General features: G+C 46.1%; 1 pseudogene; it reads right to left on the reverse strand.

Annotated features, from left to right (window-relative positions):
• Positions 1–532: 532 nt before the first annotated feature.
• Positions 533–944, reverse strand: LOC102874428 (annotated as a pseudogene).
• Between the last annotated feature and the right edge of the window lie 21539 nt (positions 945–22483).

Consider the following 22483-nt stretch of genomic DNA (forward strand, 5'->3'; position numbering starts at 1 on the left):
GATGAGCTCCTTCAAGTACTTCTCTGCCTCTAGAGGAGTAGGCAAATTTGAGTCCTCAAGATGGGATTGGGGACTAGGTTTTCATGTGGACTTGTGGAGAGGAGCTGGGGATTAAACTGGAGACCTGGACACTTGACCAAGGTCTGGCAGAAGGCCTGTGCACTGAAGGGACCAATAGCAGGGGCTGCCTGGATGGAGCCATCTGGGGGCCAGCTGTTTCCCTGATGTAGGGCAGCTGCCCTCTGCTGAAGGTGTGTAGAGGGGTGCATTTCTAGGGAAGTCAATCCTTGGGAATGAAGTCAGGACTTCTTATACTAAAATTCAAGACTTTTCAGTATTCAGTTTCTATTTCTAGCCTCCTTTTCACTACACACCCCAGTCCCATCTTTTTGTTTGTTTTACAAAAAACTACAATTTATTTATTAACATGCAGCAATGTTTAAGCAGGTAATTATGAATATAAAATAATTACAACACTTAGTATTAATTATAAAAAAGGGAAAAATGTGGTGGAGGCAGAGATTCAAGGATTTCAGTTCAAAATTAAAATGAAGAAAACAGTGTTTATTGGATCCATGTTGATGCCATATTTATTCTTCAGAAGCTTCAACTGTTCCTCCTTCTCCTCCTTTGTTTCCATCTTCTGAAATGCCCTGTTGGCATTATACTATAAAACCACGAGGTATCTGTTACAAACATTGAATCTCAACAGGTGACCCCATGCATTCTTGGTGTCAAAGATGTCTTCATAGACCACATAAGCAATTTCTCTAGTTTCAGGTGTACTGCCCACTCTGCTTTGATGAATAGGTCCATATATATTTCCCAAATATATCATACATTTATTCAGCTGTTATTTTGTAAGGCAAATTTATTATATACAAAATCCACTTTACTTCAGGCAGAAGGCAAACGTTTGGCCTCTTAGCCGCTTGCATTGCCATCCTTGCAAGCTGATGAAGTTACCACACCAAATATTAGACTCCACCGGACTCCTCCACTCCGATTTGAGCACAAAGGTGTCAGAAGAATATCAACATACAGGCTCCACTGGAAGCTGTTGAAATTCATGCTAAAACTACAAGATGTGCTGAGCGATCTGTTCCCTTTCGAAAGTCTCCTGGCCCAAAGCTAACCTTAGATCAGTGAAAGACTGGAAGGTTAAAGAGGAGAGTCAAAGACACATCTATATCCTACCTCTATCCCACATGTCTGCCAGTGTGGTGTCCTAGTGTGGCTTGTGCACTGTAACAATGCTGAAAGCTGTGCCATTGGTATTTCAAACTAGCTGGAACTGGGAACCTGGAAATCAGCCCGTCTACCAACGGTCAAGTGATTTTTAACAAAGAGATTAAATCAGTTAAGTGGTGAAAAGACATTTTTTTTAATTTAATTTCTTTATTAAAAGACAATATTTTTAACAAATGGTGTTGGCAAAATTGAAAAAATACCTGCAAAAGACTCAAGCAAGACCCACACCTCACTCCATACACAAAAACCAACTCAAGGTGGATCATGGACCTAGGACTAAAACCAAGACTATAAACTTCATTAAAAAGAAGCTTGTAAGAACCCTAGAAGTTCTAATCCACAATATAAACAACCTTCAAAGCATCCTGAAAAATCTACAACCAGGAGAAGATAAAATAGATGAATGAGACCTTCTAAGAATCAAATCTCTATGCACATCCAAAAACTTCTCCAACAGGGTAAAAATGGAAGCCACAAACTGGGAAAAAGTATTTGGTAATGACATGTCAGATAAGGGACTTATATCTAGAATTTATAAAATACTTGAGCACCACAAGAAGCTAAAGGTAAATAATCCAATTGAAAAATGGGCACAGGATATGAACAGACACTTCACCAAAGATGACACTCAGATGGCCAACAAGCACATGAGGAAATGTTCAAAATACCTAACTTTAAGAGAGATGCAAATCAAAACAACTGAGATACCATCTCACCCCAGTAAGAATAGCAAAGTTTAACGGAACAGCAAGCAACAAATGCTGGCGAGGTTGTGGAGAAACTGGAACCCTTATTCACTGTTGGTGGAAGTGTAAAATGGTGTAGCCACTGTGGAAAGTGGTGTAGCGCTTTCTCAAAAAGTTGCAAATAGAGATACCATTTGACCCAGCAATTCTACTACTGGGAATATGCCCTAAAGAGACCATAACAACCATCTAAGCAGATATATTCCCCCCACCCATCCACGTTTATCGTGGCTTTGTTCACAGTAGCAAGGAGTTGGAAACAACCTAAATGCCCATCAACAAATGAATGGATAGAGAAGCTGTGGTATAGTCAGTCACACGATGGAATACTACACTGCATTGAAAAACAAAGAACTCATGCAATATTATTCAAAATGGGTGGCCCTGGAGGACATTATGCTGAGTAAAATATCTCAGTCACAAAAAGACAAATGTTGCATAGTTCCGCTGTTGTAGAATGGGACTGACATCAGGGTTGGGATAAGACTGAGAAAAACTGGATAAATTATTTATGCTGCATTGAAACAGATAAGGGAGAGAACAGTTTAAAAACAATATATGATAGGGTATTATGGTTATCACAGGAGTCCAGAATTAAGGTTGCATAGTGAAGTGGACTTGGGGAGGGGGAAGGTGCGGGGGTCCGGGGGACTGTATACCAATGAATGAATTTTTCTTTTGCTTTTCTAAGAGAGGAGCGAACTGGGGGGAAAGGGGGCAGGGAGAAAAGTGCAACAATGAATGAATGGAAATCCAAAATCTCTGTAAATGTTCATGAAAATGAATAGTAGTAGTAGCAGTAATAATAATAATAATAATAATAATAGTAATAATAAATAGCAAACTAACTGGGTCACCCATGGGGGACAGATTTCCCGGGGACTTCTGGATTAAGTTCTGATGATCTACTTCCAAAAGTTCAGTTTAGCTCCTTGCCATTAAGTCAGAACCAACTCAGCTGAGCTTCCGGTGGGTTTTAAAAGGCTATAAATTGTCCATTGAAATCTCCCTTGGAGCACTTGGTGAATTCAAACTGCCCGCATGTGGGTTGGCAGCACAACTCCCTACAATAAAAATCTTATCAGCACTACAAAGCATGATGTGATCCAGTGATTTCAGGTAAGTCACCAGCAGGGATAAAGTTCTGGAAAAAATCATTATGTTTGATCAAGGAGAGGACCAGTGAGAGAGGCAGAACCTTGGTGAGGTGAAATGCCATGATAGTCGTGATGAAGGGCTGGTGATTATGTGAAGGACACAGGACAGGGCACAGTTCATTATGTCATGTTTAAGGGAGCTGTGGTCGTGCTGCCAACCCAAAGGTAGGTGATTTGGATCTATCAGCTGCTCTGCAGGAAAAAGGTGGGCAATCTCCTCCTGTGTGATTTATAGCCTCTGAAAAACCTCTGGAAAGTTGGCTATGAGTCATTTCCTATGAGATAGCACATAACAACAACAAAAGTTCAGTATGAGTCCGTATTGACTTAATATCCATCTGCCTGTCTGTTGGTCCATACACTTCGTGCTCCTGAGGAATAATTTTGTTGACGATTTTGTTGTTTCTCACATACACACCCTATAGTATTAAGTGCTTTGCACAGAATTACCCCTCCACTTGAGCACACAACGCACATGCATGAGTTGACCTACTGTCATTGCTCATTCCTATCTGCACAAGACACGCAGTGAGTGAGCTGGCAGATGGGCACCCTGGAGGGTCTGAGTCATGTCACTCCCTATCAGCCCTCCTCAAAGATTCTGGTAGGCCCTGGGAGCAGGATGAGATTGGTGGATCTGTGAATTCCCTGCTGGCGCAAGCTCCCCTGGGGGCCAGGAGAAGTAGATGTGTCAGGCCTGATGCAAAGCAGGAGGAAGCGTTAGCTAACTTCCTTCCTGAGCCTTTTCTTTCCCCTCTTGAATTCCAGTGAGACCTTTACCAACACTAGCAATGGAAACCAGGAATAAAGCCTGCTTATGTGCTAAGAGCTCTAAACAGACTTTGGAGGCGAGAACTCTCCCCCATTCTTCTTTATCACTGACTTTGTTGTTGTTGTGTACTATCAAGTTGGAATCAACCCACAGCTGATCCTCTGGGGGATTTTCAAATCACACAGGAGGAGATTACCCATCTTTCTCCCACCAAACAGCTGGTAGATTTGAACTGCGTGCCTTTAGGATTGTAGTACAGCTTCTTATAAATAATTGCTCATTTCTATTAAATACCTATTGTGCCTTGATTTTTGGAGCCATGGTGGTGGAATGGGTTACATGTTGGCACTTAGCTGCTTGAATTCACGAGTCATCCAGAGGGAGAAAGATGGGTAGCCTCGTCTTGTTTCTCACAGTGGAGGCCAGTGGAGGGCTGTCAGGGTGAAATCGGCATGCTGGAGTGGAATTGGGAGTTTGTTTTGCTGCTTTGACTTTTATTGGGCACTATGGTAACTAGGAGGTATGTTACGCTTAGTTTTTAAAAATACTTGTTTTACAGATGTTCCTGGGAGGTATAAACAAGTAGTATTTTGTCTCCTGACCAATGTGTTGGCAGCTCTGGTGACGCAGTCCACAGGGAGTTGCACAGCTACTCAGAGGCCTAAAGCTTCTGTAGTCCCCATGCACCTGACTCTGAGGAGGAAAGACAGGCAATTTCCTACCTTTTTCACGATAGTCTCAGAAAACTCTCTGCAGGGTCACTACGGAGGACTGCCATGAATTGGAACTTGCTCAACAGCAGTGAGATGTTTTGAACAAAATTGGAGGTTCAAGCACATCTAGAGGTGCCTTAGAATAGAGTTTGAATTTTTTTTTCTGGGGACAGAAAATTTGTCAGCAGATATGAGCTAGGACTGCACAGATTGTATACATGATTTGGACATGGCACTGTTGTCTGCATTTCAACAACAGTGATTCCCCAGCTCACTGAAGCACACTTCTATGCTGGCACATGGGAGTCTCCATGCACAGAGACTAGAGCGCAGCTGGTCATTTCTAGACTCAGATGTAAGGCAAAGAGAGATGAAGGAAGGTCCTGATCACTGATTCGGAAGCAGCCCAGTTAAGAATCAAAGACCTCGTTCTTGGAACTTGGCTTAGTGAACTGTCCACTTCACCAAAACTTCCATGAGCATGGGGACAGGGGAGGGGAGGACACAGAGGGCTATTTACTAAGCCCACGGGTGACCACTGAGGCAGCAGGACTGGGGCATGAGAACTTGGGGTGGATGTGCAGGAGAAGACAGCTTGGCACCAGGCGTGTGGTGAAGAATGACTCTCAGGGAGATGCTGATGAGGTCCAGAGACAAGGTGGGTGCCAAGAGATCAGAGCTATGGTATCTCGCTGCAGACACAGGGCACACCAATGGTATCTCACAGAGGACCTCTCAGCCACAGTCACAGCAGACACAGGGCTCACTGAGGGCCCTGCACATTATCAGGCTGCTTCCTGACTTTTGGACTTGGCATTTTTTTGTTTGCTTGTTTTTTACATTATTTTCTGTCTCATTGTCTCCTGTCCATACCCTCAAGGCTAACCAGCCCTCCATTTTCTCCTGATGCACTTGGTGGCTTCCTGCCTGCCTCACAGCTCCTCATGTGTAGGAGGAAGGGTTCCTGATCAGACTGGACGCTTGCCCCCTCATCTGGAGGATCATTGGGGTGCATGTGTGGGCTGGTGGGCTCCTGTTGTTGGGTCACACCTGTGGAAAGTCAAGACCAGAGAGTAAAAGAGGCAGCATGCTGGAAGTCACCTAGGGACTTGGGCCTGCACCCCTCTTCTCTGAGTCTCAGGCTCCTCAGCTTCACAATGAGGAGGGAGGAGCAGAGACAGTTCTTTATACTCCTCCAGCCTTCTCTCTCAGCAACCATTTTCAAGTCAAGCCACAGTGACCTATGGAAATGTCTACAGAGTTGGCTGTGACTCAGGGTGGCCACCCACACAAAGTGGACCTGTGCTCTTCATGCTGGGACCCTTGAGAAGCAGAACTTTCTCCATTCAGAAGCAGACCTTTCACCACTGCTGGATGGGAGGAGGGCAGCCTTTCAGCCAGTAGCCACGCCCATTACCATCTGTGGATGGGGTGAGGGGGAGAAACTCCATGCACCCAAAGTCCTGGAAGTCCCTGCTAACTGCAGTGGGGACAATGCTATGCACACCCACTTGATGCCTTCCTTCCTTAGCAGAAGGGGGTTCACTCGGGGCCTTTTCTGAAACCCCAGGGTTCCACTTTGCCAACCACTCAGGTTTGATAACTCACTGACATTCATAAATCACCAAAACCTAAACCTTCTCACAATCTTTGAAAGAGCTCTGCCATACATTCTAGAATTTTCCTTTAGAAATTTCCTTATTTCTTCCAAGAGATGCCCTGTGGACTTCATAAAAAATCCTAAACTCTGTAACACGGACTTTAAAAAATTACCCTTTTTCTTGTGGTAAAATATCTATATCTTTGGGGAAAGATATCATGCTCAGAAGGGTGGAGGGACAATGCAGAAGAGTAGGACTCTTGATGGGATGGACTGACTCAGTGGCTGGCGTAATGGGGGTGGGTGTATCAGAGACAATAAGTTTGACTCAGGATAGAGCAGGACTCAGTGCTGTTGTACATAGGGTTGCTATGAGTCAAAGTCTACTTGGTAGGACATACCAACAACAAGAGCAAATATAGATATGTTGTCATGGGCTGCTGAGTTGGGACTGACTTATAGCTAATCCTCTAGCAGGTTTTCAGAGGCTGTAAATTGGAGAAGATTGCCCCATTGTTCTTCCGTGGAGCAGCTGGCAGAATTTGGATCTCTGACCTTGGGCTGGCAGCACAGCTTCTTACCCACTACGCCACCATATGGATGTAGCAAAACCTTTGTCAGTTGAGTTTTTATGAGTGCAATTCTGTGGCACCACCACAGACAGTTCCTAGTGCCCTGTGTGCTGAGGTGCAGGCCCTGCTTCATCAGCTCACAGACCTCTACAGCAGGCCTCCTTAGCAAGGCTACATCTCGTCTCTGGGACCCATGGGTGGCCATAGGCTGGAAAGGATGTTTTAGTGCCTGTAACCTGGTCATGAAGATGGTGCAAGACCAGGCAGCATTGCGTTCTGCGATTTGTGAGGTCACCATTGGCCAGAGCCCAGGCCACAGGACTGAGGAACAAGATCGAAGAGGTCAGAGTATGCTTTATAATACAGATGTGTAAGCCAGTGTCCAGCAGTGCCTGGCTTAGGGCATCTCTAAATGTGAAGGACTTGTGCTTGTTGGTCAAGAGGCCTGATGGTTGCTAGGCATATACCCCAGAGTGCTGGGACTGATTAGTGCCCTGGTGGGGGGCAGAAGCTTCCCTCTCTACCTTGGAGGTTGGCACCCCACCACAGCAGAGAAGTGTTTTTCTGGCCCCCTTTAAATAACTAAGCCTGCTTCTCAAAAGAGAGAATTCAATTTTCTTTTCAAACAAAATAAGATTTAAATAGCTGGATCTATTTTCCCCAATTGCTCCCAAAGCACTGTCTGTGAAGACAGAAGGGGGAGCAGAGACTTTAGCTGGAGGAGTAGGCTTGGAGGGGTCCTGGGAATGAGTGTGCCATCCTGTGTGGGTGAGGAGTGGAAACTCCTCTGTCCCCAACACTCAGTGAGCAGGAGACCCTGAGAAGGGGGATTGCAGGTGGGACTATGAGCTGGGGAGAAGCACTCACTTTGCTGGCAGCCCCTCCCAGACTGCCTTGCACAGCTGTGCCACAAAGGCACTTGGCTAAGTGGTGGGCATGTCAGAGCACTATCAGGCGTACTGGCCCAGAGGGGCTCAGGTGCGGTATCACAAGGAGATGAAGAATGACAGGTCCTTGGGATGAAGCCTGGAATCCAGGGCACCCCGTAGCTCATGGTAGACGCTGCTTTGCCCATGGGGAATGTGAGCCCTGCTAGAAGATGCTCATGACACAGCAGCTAGACCAGCTAGGTGAGAGGCTCCTGAACACATCTTGTCACTGTCTGTTCTCTGGCAACCTACAGCGACACCTTGATGGGAGTAAGCATGATGGGGATACACCACTCTGGGAGAGGATCAGAGTCAATTCAGCTCAATTTTATTGGGATAAGCAGAGCAATTATATACACAGGAAGGCAGGATAGGGTGGGCTTACAGATGTGGGACATGCGGAGAACCTCAGTCTTGTGTAGACCACTCCTAGCTCAACAGACGCAGCAGCTGTCTTCCCAGGTGGCGAGCTTTCTCAAGCTGGTATAGCCCAACACAGGGGAGCTTTCTCTACTCCATATTAAAGGCTGTCAGGAGGCTTGCACTTATCTGAAGCTTAGTCAATCTGTTCTGGCCAGAGGCCTTCCCTTCCTCCCCAACATTCCGCAAAAACATTTGACCCCTGAAATGTTCATTTTGGGTGGCACTTCTTTCTGCTGTGCCTGGGGCAACCAGCAATGGAAGGGGCAGGATCAGCACCAGGTTCCACAGCCATGCCATGTAGTGTCTCTCGAGGCCTCTGGGCCTTGGTGTGGGCATGTGGAATGGGGAGATGAAGCACAACCTCATGGGCATGCCAGGTCCAGCACTCTCTGCAGGCCTCTGCTGTAAATGTAGGTGCTGTGCTCACCAACACAGGGAAAGAGCAGGGACGGAAGCCGCATAGACTGTCCACAGTAGCTGTGTGGCTCCCAGAGAGCCTGACTGAGCAGATGCATGCTACATTGACTGTCACCACTGTAGGGTGGTGGGACCAACAGGACCATCCAGCCTTGGCTCTGTGACAAGGCAGAAGAGGCCGGGTGAACCTCACAGTTCCTATGGATTGAATTATGTCTCTCCCACCTCAAGTGTGTCTTGATATCCTTACTCTATACCCGTAGATATCCATAAAGCAATCCTGCTTTATGTCCTGTGTTTTCAATGAGAACATATTAGTACGGTTAATTCCTTGTGTGGAGTCAGAATTACTGACCCTCCAGTGGTTTTCTGAGGATGTAAATCACCACAGATGGAGATTGCCCATCTTTTTCCTGCAGAGCAGCTGACGAATTCCAACAATTAGCAGCAAAACTCTCTTCACACCAGAGCTCCCTAGACATACGGTATGTGTCCTAACCCTCACCACTTATGAATGACACAAACAGCAGCCTGACAGAAGAGTAGAGAAAGCTCAAACAAGGCAAAGCCATGTGGAGACAATGGTAGCATTTAGGAATCAAGACTATAAGCTGAGGCAAGGACATGTCCCTGCAGCCATTAGAGAGAGTGAGTAGCCAGGTACAGGCGGCCTGGACTCAACTCCAGCTGCCCAACTGTGAGAAAATAAACTTCTGTTCATGGAAGCCATCCACCGTGGTATGTCTGCTACAGCAACACTGGGAAACTATGATGCAGTTATCAATGGAGAAGAGAAGGCAGAGAGGTGTACAGGTGCGATAATACATGCGGTCTCTGGGAAAAGCGCTCTGGACCTTCATGTGCCTCTGCATCCCATGCTGACCAGGAGCAATGTCTTCTCTCCTGCAGTTACTCAGCCGGGCTGAGGCCAGCCTGCTGTTGTCCTCTGTGCTGCCTGCATTGGGAAAAGTGGGGAGACTCTAGGGAAGCCTGGCGAGCACGCGGGACATGTGCAGCCTGGACTTCATGGAAGAGACAGCAGCACAGTGGATCCCTCCTTCTCTGTGAGAACTTCTGCCTCATTGATCAACCTGGGCCTCACATGGCTGGTGGGCAAAGTATAAAGATCAGGGTGGATCCTCCAGCAAACAATGGCAAAGTGCCAGCTCCCAACTCCAGGCATCTGTGTCTAACAGGACCAGACTGTGTGATCCACAGGGTCCGCACTGATTTGCTTGTGGGAGTGGATTGCCAGACCTTTCTTCCTAGTCTGTCCTAGTCTGGAAGCTTCCCTAAAACCCATTTAGCAACCCAGCAATGCACAGATTTCCATGTAGAGATAAGTTCATGAAGTTCATTGGCGGGAGTGTAAACCCAATTCTCCTGCATGAAAAGTGAACATTTGTAGCACTGAATTGCCTCTGCCCTTAATGGCCTAATGTTGTTGTTATGTGCCTTCGAGTTGGAACCAACTCACAGTCAAATATCCAGGGGGTTTCAGATATTGTAAAACACACAGGAGATTGCCCATCTTTTTCCTGAGGAGCTAGTGGTGGATTTGAACTGCTTTTCTTTAGGTTGGCACCACAGCTCCTTACCACTAAATCACCACAGTTCCCTGATGGTCTAATTGAATAGGACTAAATTTTTTCTTGGTAAATAGACATCTAAGAAACACAAGAGTTTTGGTTTCACAAATAAAGTATCTTTGGAAAGAGAATCAGTGTAAAGTGTAAAGGAGAGAGAGAGAGAAAGACAGACACAGAGGGAGATACAGAGACACACCAGAGACAGAGAGCAGAGAGACAAAGAGAAGTACAGATACAGAGAGAGAGAGAGAGAGAGAGAGAGAGAGAGAAACACTGAGAGATATAGAGAGATAAAGACAGAGACACACAGAGACAGAGAGGGAGACACACACACACACACACAGAGGGAGATGGATGCAGAGAGAGATAGAGACATAAAGAGATTCAGAGACAGTGGGCCATGGCACCTGGGGAGAAGACATGTCCTTGGTCAGGGCAGTTTTAGGAACAGGCTGCAGGAGAGATAGGATGTGGAAGTTGGAACCCCTTTGCCAGGGACTGCAGCCAGAACCCTCAGGCTCCATAGGAGGGAGTCATTCTGTCAGCAGGTGCTTATTCTCCTGGGCTGCAGGGAATGATTAACCTTGTTGTCCCCATAAACAATGAGGCTGACAGTGAGTGTCACCTCACTTCCCAGCTGTGCCTGTGGGGAGCACAGAAGACAGGCCTCAGGGGCTCATGCTGCATCTGTGGGGTACAGCACCACTGTGCTGTGAGTCTAGAGACCCCTGTGGATGGATCCCAAGGGTCAGGGACACAGCGAGCTCCTGGCCAGGAAGGGCCACCTAACTATAACTCAGGGTCCCATCATGATTACCAGGGGCCTCAACCACTTCTGTGACCCACATAGCCCTTAGAAGTCTCCACTGGACACTTCACCCTTCCCTTCCTGGACATCTCTGTGACATTGATGTTGTGACAGCTTCCTACTAGAAGTGCTGGTTGTCTTCTCCCATGGAGACTTCTCCCTGAAACCATCTACTTCTCTGATCATTTCTTCTGTCACCAGCCTGGATTTCTCTTCTCTCCCAACTGCTGAAATGCTCACAGAACCTAAATTCTCTCTCTGATCTTCTTCAGCCCTGCATAACCCTCTCCCAGGCTGTCTCATCACCTTGGAGGTTTTCACATCAAGCCTCCTGTCCAGACTTTTGGCCCCTGCAGTCACTCCTGGTCTCTCTACCTGGGGCTCACTGGTCCCCCAAGACAGCACTCCCAGACCTAACTGCCTTGGCAGCTCAGTGGTGGGGCCCACACCTTCCTGCAAGAGACCTCACGTCGGTTCTGCCCAGAGCACTTCATGCACAACTACCACCAGCCTGTGATGCTGTACAGACCAAGATGGACTATGAGAAAAGGCCTTGCTGTCCACTTATCCAACAATGAAAAGTGTGGGTCTGACGGGCAGCTGATCATGGGAAACTAGCATTTCACTCACTGTGTTTTGCATTTGGTCATCACAAGTCAGGGCCAGCTTGACGGCAGCCGACAACCAGCCTTGCCTTGACCGCCTCTCCTTGCCCTGCAGCAGTGCAACTTCCACAACCCAGTCTTTGCTGCAAGCCTTGGGCCATCCCCCCACCCTTCACATAGCCCTCCAGGCCCCACAGCTCCTCAGTCTGGCTCCTACATATGTATGTGCCTCTCCACTTCTCTGCTTAACCCAAAGGTCAAGGGCCCATCATCCTAGACCAATGTTCTCAAACGCAGTGATCCTGTTTCTCAGGTGACGTTCTACAACATATGCAGAGAGTCTTGATTATCAAAACTGAGACCAAGGATGCTGCTAAACACCCATAACAAAGAACAAACTGTCCAAAATGTGGTGTCGAGGTGAAGAAACCCCGGCCTGATTTTAGATGAAGCCTTATTTTCCTAACTGGTCTCTCTAAAATCACTTTCCCTCAAATTACCCTCTAATGCATCTGCTGAGTTAATTTATACTTGACAAACAAGTATGTCAGAAGTTCTGTGCTTCTGTAATCTCTCATCACCTCTCAAGTTCAACCGGCCTGGCCCCTATTGGCCTCTCAGAGCACCTTCCACTACTCTTCTAAGACTGAAGCTTCCCCAAGTCCAATGTGCACACAGTTCTCTGGTCAACCATGGTCTTCATGCCTCTAGATATCTGTGCACTTTTTTTTAAATGGATCCTGTCCCAGCTTCCTCCCCAATATTAAGTTCTGGCAAGGTGTTGCTCATCCTTCTACACTCAGTGCATCTTCCAACTACTTTTCACAATAGCCAAAAGGTGGAAACAAACCAAGTGCCCATAAATAGGTTGTTATGTGTCATCAAGTTGCCTCTGTGACTCATAGCGACTCTATGTACAACAAACTGAAACCCTGCTCTATCTTGTGCCAATCTTATTGTTGTCGACACACCCTACCTCCATTACCCTGACTCAATCCATCTCATTGAGGGTCTTCCTCTCTTGCCCTGTCCCTCCACCCTCTCAAACATGACGTCCCTTTTCAAGGACTGATTCCGCCTTGCAAAATGTCCAAATTATGTCAGATGAAGTTTCAGAATCCTTGCCTCCAATGAGCAGCCTGGTTTCACCCTCTTTAGGATGATACTATTTGTTCTCCTAGCAGTCCATGGAATATTCAATACTCCTCTTCAGCATCAATTCTCCTTGTAGTCATTGGCCAGATTTCTGATGCATAGCATGTAATTGCAAAGACAATTTACCAACAGGTTAATAAATGAAAAAACAATGTGGTGCGTATATGCAAGGGGACAGTATTCAACACTGAAGAGAAGAGTCCTGATGCAGGCTGTGATGTGGGTGAGCCCCAAAACACCATGGGCTGGAAGTCAGTGTCACAAGTACCACGAGGTCTCAATGACCCAAGTGTGTTGAAAGCAGAGCTTATGAATGATTCCCAAAGGGGGGCACACAGGAGATTTTCTTAGAGGATTTTGGGGGAATGCCAATGGGGCAGGTACAACTTGGGGGATGAAGGGTATTCTGGTTATAAAATTTGAAGGACATAACTAATGTCACTGAACTATAACTTGTATAAATTGAATGTGTGTACATTTTAACAATTAAAAAATAATACAACTTGTCCTTCAAAATCTTGTCTTTTCTATGCTTTCTCTTTAACTGTTATGTAGCCTTCAGTCTACTTCCCACCTTGCTATCATCTTTGGCTATTTGCACTCCTGTCCCCAACACTATGCCTGGCAGATGGGTAAGTGGAGGAAGAGGCTTTCCTAAGGTTATAAGCCTTGGTGGTGGCAAGACAACCAAGCTATGCCTTCAACAGCCAGCCTGCTGGTGCCGAGGAGGTGTCTTGTGGCTCTCAGTTAGAGAAGAACTCCATCCTCATTTCGTTTGACTGGGCTATTTCCTTAAGTAGTGCTTCCTTTTATTCACAAGCCGAAAGAAAAAAAAAAAAACACCTGGACCCCCCCACCCCCACCCCCCAGCATATGCTCATCAAACACAGAGAACAAAAAAGGCTGTGAAAGAAATGTGCTGGAAACAAGCTACTTTGAAACAGGCACCTCTTTGAGGAAGGAATGAGGCCTGCACCCCAGCAGTAAGGGCGGGGGATGCAACTTTCAGAGGTGGGCAAAGTTGCTGCGGAGAGGATCTTCCTGGCAGCTCTGCTGGTTTCCAGAGAGCCTAGGAGTAGGGGCTCATTAATCTCACTTCCTTGCTTCAGGGCCTTTGAAATCAGTCCATTAGGAGATTTAAGATTCCTGCAGGAATGGCAATCCGAGCTAGAGATTTTAAGAAGAAGGATTTCAAGCAATGGCTAGCCTAACAATACATATGAAATATTGTTAACAATACAGTTACTTCAATTATATATTATGTCAATACACCTTGTTGAGAATCTTCCTTTTTCACTGACCCCTTCACCTTTCCCACCATGATGTCTCTCTCCAGGGACTGGTCCCTCTGACAACATGCCCAGAGTATGTGAAATAAAGTTTCACCATTGCCTCTAAGGAGTTCCCTCGCTGCACTTTCCCCAAGATTTCCTCCAGGTCTTTCCTAAGGTTCAAACAGTATATTCAAGGGGTTTATCGACTTGGAATTGAACCTGGGTCTCCTGCATGGAATCAGAGATTTCTACCACCAAGCCACTACTGCCCATGAATAAGAGTACAACCTCTCAATTCAGACATGAAATTTCTGGTACCTCGGTAGAAAAGTCAGTTATATAATGTAAGTTTACAGTCTTCATTTCTTTTGGCTTTGAGGTGAAATTTACAGATATTTTAAAGCAAGGCAGGAAAGTGTTTTTATAGGGAGAAACAGGTAAGGTGGCCATGCATACAGTAGGAGCTTAGCAGATGCTAGAGGAGCAGGAACACAGGAAGCTGCAAAACCCTGGGAGGGTCCCTGCCCCTCAGTGTGGCAGGAACGTGCACCACAAACTCAGGGTGTCTTAATCATCTTCCCCAGCCCTCCCTGCAACCCCTAAAGGAGATATGCTGCTGCAAAGATCAAACCAGTTTGCTTCTCAGGAAAGATCTGGATTCTTCCTTTGAAATGTCACTTGCTGTAAAAATGATCATTGATATTCAGCCATTATACTTCCATAATCATTAATATTCTTAAAAAGCTCTTGGCAATACATTTATACAAGACTACATGATCAGTTCCTACATTCACTTTCAATTTAAATAATGGTTTTAGCCAGGGTTATGATGTGCTGTTTACTTTAATTACTGTTCTGCCCCTATCTGTGTCTTGACACAGTGTCAGTTAATATTTCATGAATTCCCCTTAGACTTTTTTTCCTTCATGTGTGCAATTCTAAGGGGCTGGTGATATAATTTTTTAAAATAACTTGAACTCTTAACTTCTCTGAGGTTCACTGCAAGGAGAATATGACAAGCCTATGGCGTATCTCCTCTGCAAGAAAAGAGGGAATAAATCCTCCAGCAGGCAGCTGCTCTTTTGATTGGCACTCCGTCGAGTTGGCACTGAGACCACAGGGCACGCTGGCTCTGCTGGGGCTCAAGAGACAGCCCAACACCCTCAGGTGAAATGGACGCAGCCCAGGAGATGCCATGGCTGTTGTCCAGCTTTCCAAGCTGTGGTCTAGTGGCGCCCTTGCCACCTGGAAACGCCAGGGCCTTCAATCAGAAGGTACATTTTGACAAGGGCTCCAGATGATTTATTTGCACACTAAAGTTTGACAAGTAGTAGCTAGAGGAAATCAGTGAGCGGTTGTTGAGAGAATAGAATTTTCTCTGTCTCTTTCCCAAAGTCAGGGGAGAAAGTTCTACTTTCGGGCCTATGTGAGTTTCTTGGGGTCATTACTAAATATTTTTAATATTGTCATTTGTAAATATTCAAGCATTGTTTATTATTCCCCCTAAGATTTCCCTCTATCTTTTTATTCCTTCATCAATCCAGGCAATCTTTAGTTCTTACTTCTATAACCTGGGAAGAATAGAATGACAGCCCAGACTCTGAGTGAGACATGCTGTCAGAGGGGTGTGCGAGTGTAGAGGCAAGAGGGAGCAGAAAAGGCTTCACTAGAGGCTTCACCAACCAGGAAGAAGGCAGGAGAGATTCCACTGGGTGTTGAAGGATGAGTAGGAGTTCATGACCTATAGGACACGGTATATTTTATATGTTAGGGGAGCCTTAGGCAGTAATGTCTAAAGACAAGGCTAAAAGTGCTGAAACCTAGCTGCTGGAGCCCCATGTGGCTCCTAATGAAATCTACCCACCCTCGGAAGGAAGGGGTTTTGCTAGCTGGGGACTGTGTTCGGCTGCAGTGGGTAGGGACAGAGGGACAAGTATTGGACTTAAGAGTTAGGAGAAATACTATGAACTCCAGAGCCACCAATGGCTAGCTGTGGCCTATAAAAAACCCTTTTCCTTCTTTGAGATTTTATGTACAAAATCTATACAATGGGCTCCTGGGAAGTTAGTTGTTGTCATATGTGCCGTTGAGTCAAAACTGGCCTGTAGCTGATCCTCTAGGGGGTTTTCAGAGGCAGTCAATTGCACAGGAGGAGATTTCCCCTCATGACTGTCACTTGGTCAGTGTGTCATGACAGTCTGTCTGAACATGAATCTGGAGGTAATGAGTGGAATGTGAAGAATTGCATCAGAGCTGAGAGAAGACAAAAGTGGCAAACTCAGGCAAGCATCCCTTGGGCCCTAAAGCCATAGAGACAGGCAGACCAATGAGGGAAGTGGCAGAAGACTTTCACCTGCCCCATTTCCAGCTCCCCACTTCCTCTGTGTTGACAACTTAATATAGAAACTTAGCTTGTAACCCAGTGACAGATCAATACCTCGCTGAAGACTAAAGCCTCAACTGGGGCAGGCCATTCTAGGGTTGTAGTCCCCAGAGTGTGTTGGAGAACTGGGGCTTACTGGAGAAGGTACCTATGCAGGTAACAGACAGATGTCAGACCCCAGCAAATGGAAAATGAGAAAAGCAGGAATTGAAACTGTAACTCAGGTTTTAGGGCAGTTATTATTTCCCCGTCTCTTTTTGTATGAACTGTAAATTGCTCTTTAACCAGAACCACGCCAACGAGAAGACAGGAACTCATTGCAAGTGAACAAATTTAGCTGAAAAGCATTTTCCAATTTCTTTCTCTTGCATTGCACATATCATGGGTAGCAGGTGGATGGCGCTTTGATTTAATGGCAGGAGGAAGGGGAGTCCTTCCTGACTCATTCAGAACAAGGTGCAACATCTACTATTTCCAGATCCTGATGATGGTGACTTCCCAGGCCACCAAACAAAAAAGCAAACCAGCACAGCCAGTTGTCATTGGGTGGAGTGTGCCTTTCGGTGACATCACATGTGCAGAGGACTCTACAATGATTCAAGGTCATGGCTTTTCCACAGATTATCACACCTTTTACCCAAGTGTTTCTGGGTAAGTTCAAGCTAACAACTATTTCTACCACCCAGGGCACCATTTTGCAGCTTGAAACTATTTACCCCAGATTTAGCTCGAGATTTTTTACAAATCTGTCTGGTACAGCGTCTGTACAGGGTAGATGCTCAAGACATTCTTTACATCACCCACACAGATGGCTTTCTGGCTTCTGTGTGGATCTGATCATTAAGGGACTTTGTAGCAGAACACATTATTTGAGTTTTATCTTTTTAATAAAATTTTATTTTAATTGTGATTTTAACAAACATTTACAGTGAAGTTAGATTTTCATTCATTCATTGTTGCACATTTTACTCCCTTGTCCTTCCTTCCCCCTTTATCCAGTTCATTTTTTAAAATATTCATTCATTGTTGCACAATTACTTACTTCCTCCTTCCTCCCTCTGCCCCAGTCCTCTTTGTAATGATACATCTCTCATTCTGGGCTGCTGTCATACATATAATGCCTAATCATATATTCATTTTAGACAATTTTTTTCTTTCATCTTTTCCAATGCAATGACCATTATCTATCCACTTTTATCCTATTCTTCTCACAACCCCTCCCCATTTCACACCTATTTTGTGACAGTGGTGCTATGCAGTTATTTGTCCTTTTGTGACTAAGGTATTTCACTTTTCATCATCGCCATGTGAGTCATAGCACTGGTAGATACACTACACACCAGAGATTTTAGAAATGTTCTCTCTGGCGAGCTCTGGTGGCCTAGTGGCAAGAAGCTGCACTGTAATCCAAGAGGTTCATGGTTCAGATCCACCAGATGTTCTGCTGGAGATGCTCTCCTGTACCAGTCAGATCTGATTTGATGGTACAGACACACACACACACACACACACACACACACACACACACACACACGTTCTCTTCTTTAATCCTCAAATGAACCTTGTACAATAGGTAGTGCTATCTTCACTTTGTAGAGATTTGAACTGAGGCTCACAGATTTTGTTGTTCAAGCAACAAAATTATAAAAAGATAAACTGTGCATGCCAGAGTTACCTGTCTGAGCTCCTTCTGGGGCCCAGAAAACAGCAGAATGGCAAGACTGCCAAGCCAGTCTATGCCAGGGGCTTTCAGTTCCATGCTTTTTTGCTGCCCAGGGACATTGACAAAGTCTAAGAACATTTTTGTCTGTCATACTTGGCAGGGTGGCCCTACTGCTACCTAGTATGAGGGGAACAGGGATGTTGCCCGCACCTCATTGACCTCATAACAATCAATCATGGCTGAGAAACCCTCATCTCCACTCATCTTCTGCTTTACAGACAGGAAACTCCTTTGGGGTAGGGGTGGCAGGAGGGTCAAAGGTGATGCTTATTTGTGGGGATCTCCACCATCACATGTTATCTGGGCCCACTGTGTCACCCAGAACAAGTACTCAGAGTGTATTCCATGTGAGCAGCCAGGGAGCGGGGCACAGGAAAGGGCCATCTAGCTAGGCGGGGTAAGCAGTGTGCCACCAACTTCTTATGTCACAGAGCATTTTCCTCAGGAGTAGGGCTTTATTGGGATTTAACGGGGAAAAGCTCGAGTTTCCTCAAGTAATAAGTTTCCCGGTTTGCTCTGTTTGTCAATTTTTTCACACAGATTCAGTGGAATCTGGGTGAGACTGTTGAGGGAGGATGTGCGTCTCCCCTACAGGGATGGCTGTGGGCACAAAGATGGCTGTTAGCAGTTTGGGCTGGGCCCAGTCCTGTGAGCTCAGGGATGTAACTTGAAGGACAGAGTGTGCAGGCTGCAGGCTCTATAACTGAGCCCAGAGATGGGCCCTGGAAATCGTAGGAGGGGTGGCAGAGTCCACGGTGGTCCATCATGGTGACAGGTTTCAATGACACTTCCAGAGTGAGAGAAACAAAGAAGAAATGCCTGTCAACTTAGTTTAAAAAAATCTGTCCATAAAAATTCTACAGATCACAATATAATGCTGAAAGGTATTCTCTCTAGGTTGGATGGAACCACAGTACCTACAACAGTGGACATGAACATGCCCCTAGCCATGAGGACGACAAGGGAGCAGGTAGAGTTTAATTCTGCTGTACTGGGTCTATACACCAGTGTTGACCAGACAGCTGATAACATAGTCACACCTAGCACAATGCTAACACACATGTTCATCACCAGGTGTTCACTTCCTCCAAATCCTCCAGTGCATGATGGCGATTTAGATGTGGTCAACTGCAGAATGTCAATCAGAACGAAAGTTTACCTACATATTTACATAGGCAGATATTGCCAGATCTTTCTGTGTGCTCACTATAAAGCTTTCAGGCCAGCAGTGCTATCTGGAGCACAACCGATGTTTACATACAACAGGAGGCCTCAAAGAGCCCCACTCTGTCTCCTCCACCATATTCCACCTTACCTGATCCTATGTCTTTTCTGGGGACTGTGAGCTCACTCCCATCCTCATCCACCTAGAATCTTGGGGGGATTGCACATGGAAAGATCCCTCCTGAGTGTCTGGGGCTAGACCCCAGCTCACATGCATGGCTCTGGCCTCACCTGTTATATAAGGGCCAGACACACAGCCCAGCTGGTCCTGAGCTGGCACAGACACTCAAGGATCTTGTTAGAATTCTGGTGGCATTATCGTTTGCCTCAGACATAGGTGTGACACAGGCGTTCAATATTTGCTGGGTGGTAATTAATAGCACTTAATCCATAAACCTTGAGCTTGTTTCTCATTTGTTAAGAAATAAAGCTACTGAACTACCCTGTTTTTGGTTCCTTAGCTCCTTTTTCCATCCCCAAATACCCTTTCCTTGTCTAAAGACTCTACCTAAAAGGTTTAAGAACAGAAATCCACCTTCTTTCTTTCATGTCCTCCCCTACGTCTATCCCTCACCTGGAAATAGAAAGAAACATGAAAAGAAGTTCCCTGCTACATTAGGGACACGGTCCCCTGGACCAAAAGTTGTCTGAAGAAAGAACAGAAGTGGGCTCCTTCTGCACTCAGGTCTCTGAAATTTGACTCCAAAGTTGGTGGATGGGTACTTCCTGCCGGCAAAAGCTGAGCCCTGCTCCCCTGCTTTTCCAGGACGTGTGGATGTTCTGTGCCCTGGGTAACAGCAGCTGCCACCACAGAACGGCTGCTCCCATGTGTGCTTCATTCAGCTTTCCTAATACCACAATAGTCTTGAGAGATGGGAAGCTATCCCTTCCCCTGCACAAGTGATGAATTGTGTTCAAGAAGAGCAGCTTGCTCAAGGACAGATCAAACTGTGCCTCCCCCAGATTTATGTTGGAATCCTACCCTATAAATCTGGCCATAATCCTACTCAAGACCAGGCTCTTCTTTATTGAATTTAGTGTGATCATTTCAGCAGAGCGCTTAACCATGTGGTCTGTAACCAGTTGCACTGCTCACCCAAAGACCATGTCTCCTGAGTTTCGAACCCACCGACTGCTCCTTGGAAGCAAGATGAGCAATCTCCTCCTGTTATGATCTACAGCCTGGGAACTCAGTAGAGGGTCCCTGGGAGTGGAAACCCATTCAATAGCACTGAGCTTGAGCTTTGAGTAGGAATCACTTCTACAGTTTAGGGAACAGCAAAGACATGGAGACAGGCAAGCACACTTTAGGGAAGCCAGGCACCATGTAAAACTCCCCAAGGAACTGAGGAATGCTGGACAAAAACAATTTTCTTCCAGAGCTGATCAAAAAGGGAATACCTCTCTTAGAGCTGCCAGCTGGGACTCAACAGCGGCCTTCTGAGCTGTGAGACAGCGCATTTCTGCTCTTGACCACCATTCACCTGTGGATTTCTGCTAGAGCGGCTTGAGCAAACTGAGACACTTGTGGCTTTACTCTGGCAGGATGAAAGCTCAGTTCCAGACAGGTGTGGTCCCACTCTTCCATGCCACTGTCTGCAGAGGCACAATCCCACCTCAACATCTGTCTACCTTCTGCACGGAGCTGGCCAGGGTGCCCAGGCTGACCTTACACCAGCATGGACAGAGCTTTGTGGATCGTAACCGCTCTGCATGGTTGCCCGAATAGGCATCACTGAATTATTCTCCTTTTAAGGATGACGAAACTGAGGGTCTGGGACATTAAGAGACCCATAAAAGGTCCCACAGCCCTTCAGCAGTATTCATTCAACAGATCTGGGCTCATGGGCTCAAACACTGGGGCCCAGGTGACATCTACTAACAGAGTGGCAGGCTGCTGCACCTGTTGATGCTGACCTGCCATACTTTTCCCGGGCTTTACTCATGGGACAAGTGTCTGTGTGACAACATAACTGCCATGCTTGTCTATCAGGCAGAAGCACTACCAAGGGTGTGCGTGGGGCTTGGTGGGTGGAGCGGTTCATACAAATACTCCTGGCCCCAGAATGGGAAGTGACAAGCACCTCTGGTGGAAATACTCTGGTGACAAATACTGCAAATGGAACCACACACATACACACAGCTTGCAAATATTTCAGAGGGTAAGGGCAGCAAATAAAATGCTCTGCACTTTACTGGAGTTGACGGGATAGTGGAGCATTTGGAATCTGGACACTGCACTTGGTTCAGAGTGAAGAGTCTCATATTATAGAAATAATTCATTGTCTCGGCAGAGATGAGGGAACCCAACCATTTGGCCAGCAGAGCTAAATTTTGACTCTCTGAGAAGGGGGACCAGAAGGGAAGAAAACACGGATTTCAATAAAATCTGGCTTATCCTGAGGTCATCAGGCCTACTAGTTCAAATTGTGTTTCTCCTCCTTCACTTTTTATTTAAGCTATTGCTTTATTTTCAAGACAATATTTTTTTAAGGTGGCATCTAGTTATGTTTTCTTTCCACGTTCATTCTAGGTAGGTCACAAAGGCTGGGGTGGGCATTCTACTGTGATTAATGGGGATAAAAAGCAGCAGGGTGAAGCTGCGTCTAAAGGGAGGTGTTAGGAACAGGAGTGGCGGAAACACAGACTCTGATGGGGAATTCAGTGGGGCTGGGTGCAATCTGCTTTTATGCAAGCTAGTTGGGAGACTGTCAATGGTAAAGCTCTGCTAGCTGGCTGGCTCCTTCTTCAGTGGCTACCATATCTTCAGTTTTGGGGCAGTCTGAAACTCTCCCCCTCAAAGCCCTCTTCTCTAACCAGGAAACATGGCACTCATATCTGCTATTTCTTCCTGGGAGTGAAGTGGGATGCTTTTCTGGCAGCCTCTTGTATGCCTTGAGGGAAGACAACCATGGCCATAATCCTTGATCTGAAAGGAGACTCACAGCTAAAGGGACCAGCAAGCCAACACTTGGTTCTGTGATGGGGTAGGGAAGCAAAGGAAGGGCAGAAGGGGTACAGAAAGGAACTACAAGGTGAATCAGTCAAGTCCTTAACTCTGCCTACACAGGGCAGGTATAGCCTTTTGCTATTGGGAACAGAGAAGGAAAATGTTGCTAAATTTAGATTAGAATGAGGTCAT

This window comes from Elephantulus edwardii, unplaced genomic scaffold (genome assembly GCF_000299155.1).
Source record: "Elephantulus edwardii isolate Elephantulus edwardi_28Jun2011 unplaced genomic scaffold, EleEdw1.0 scaffold00333, whole genome shotgun sequence".
Lineage (NCBI taxonomy): Eukaryota > Metazoa > Chordata > Mammalia > Macroscelidea > Macroscelididae > Elephantulus > Elephantulus edwardii.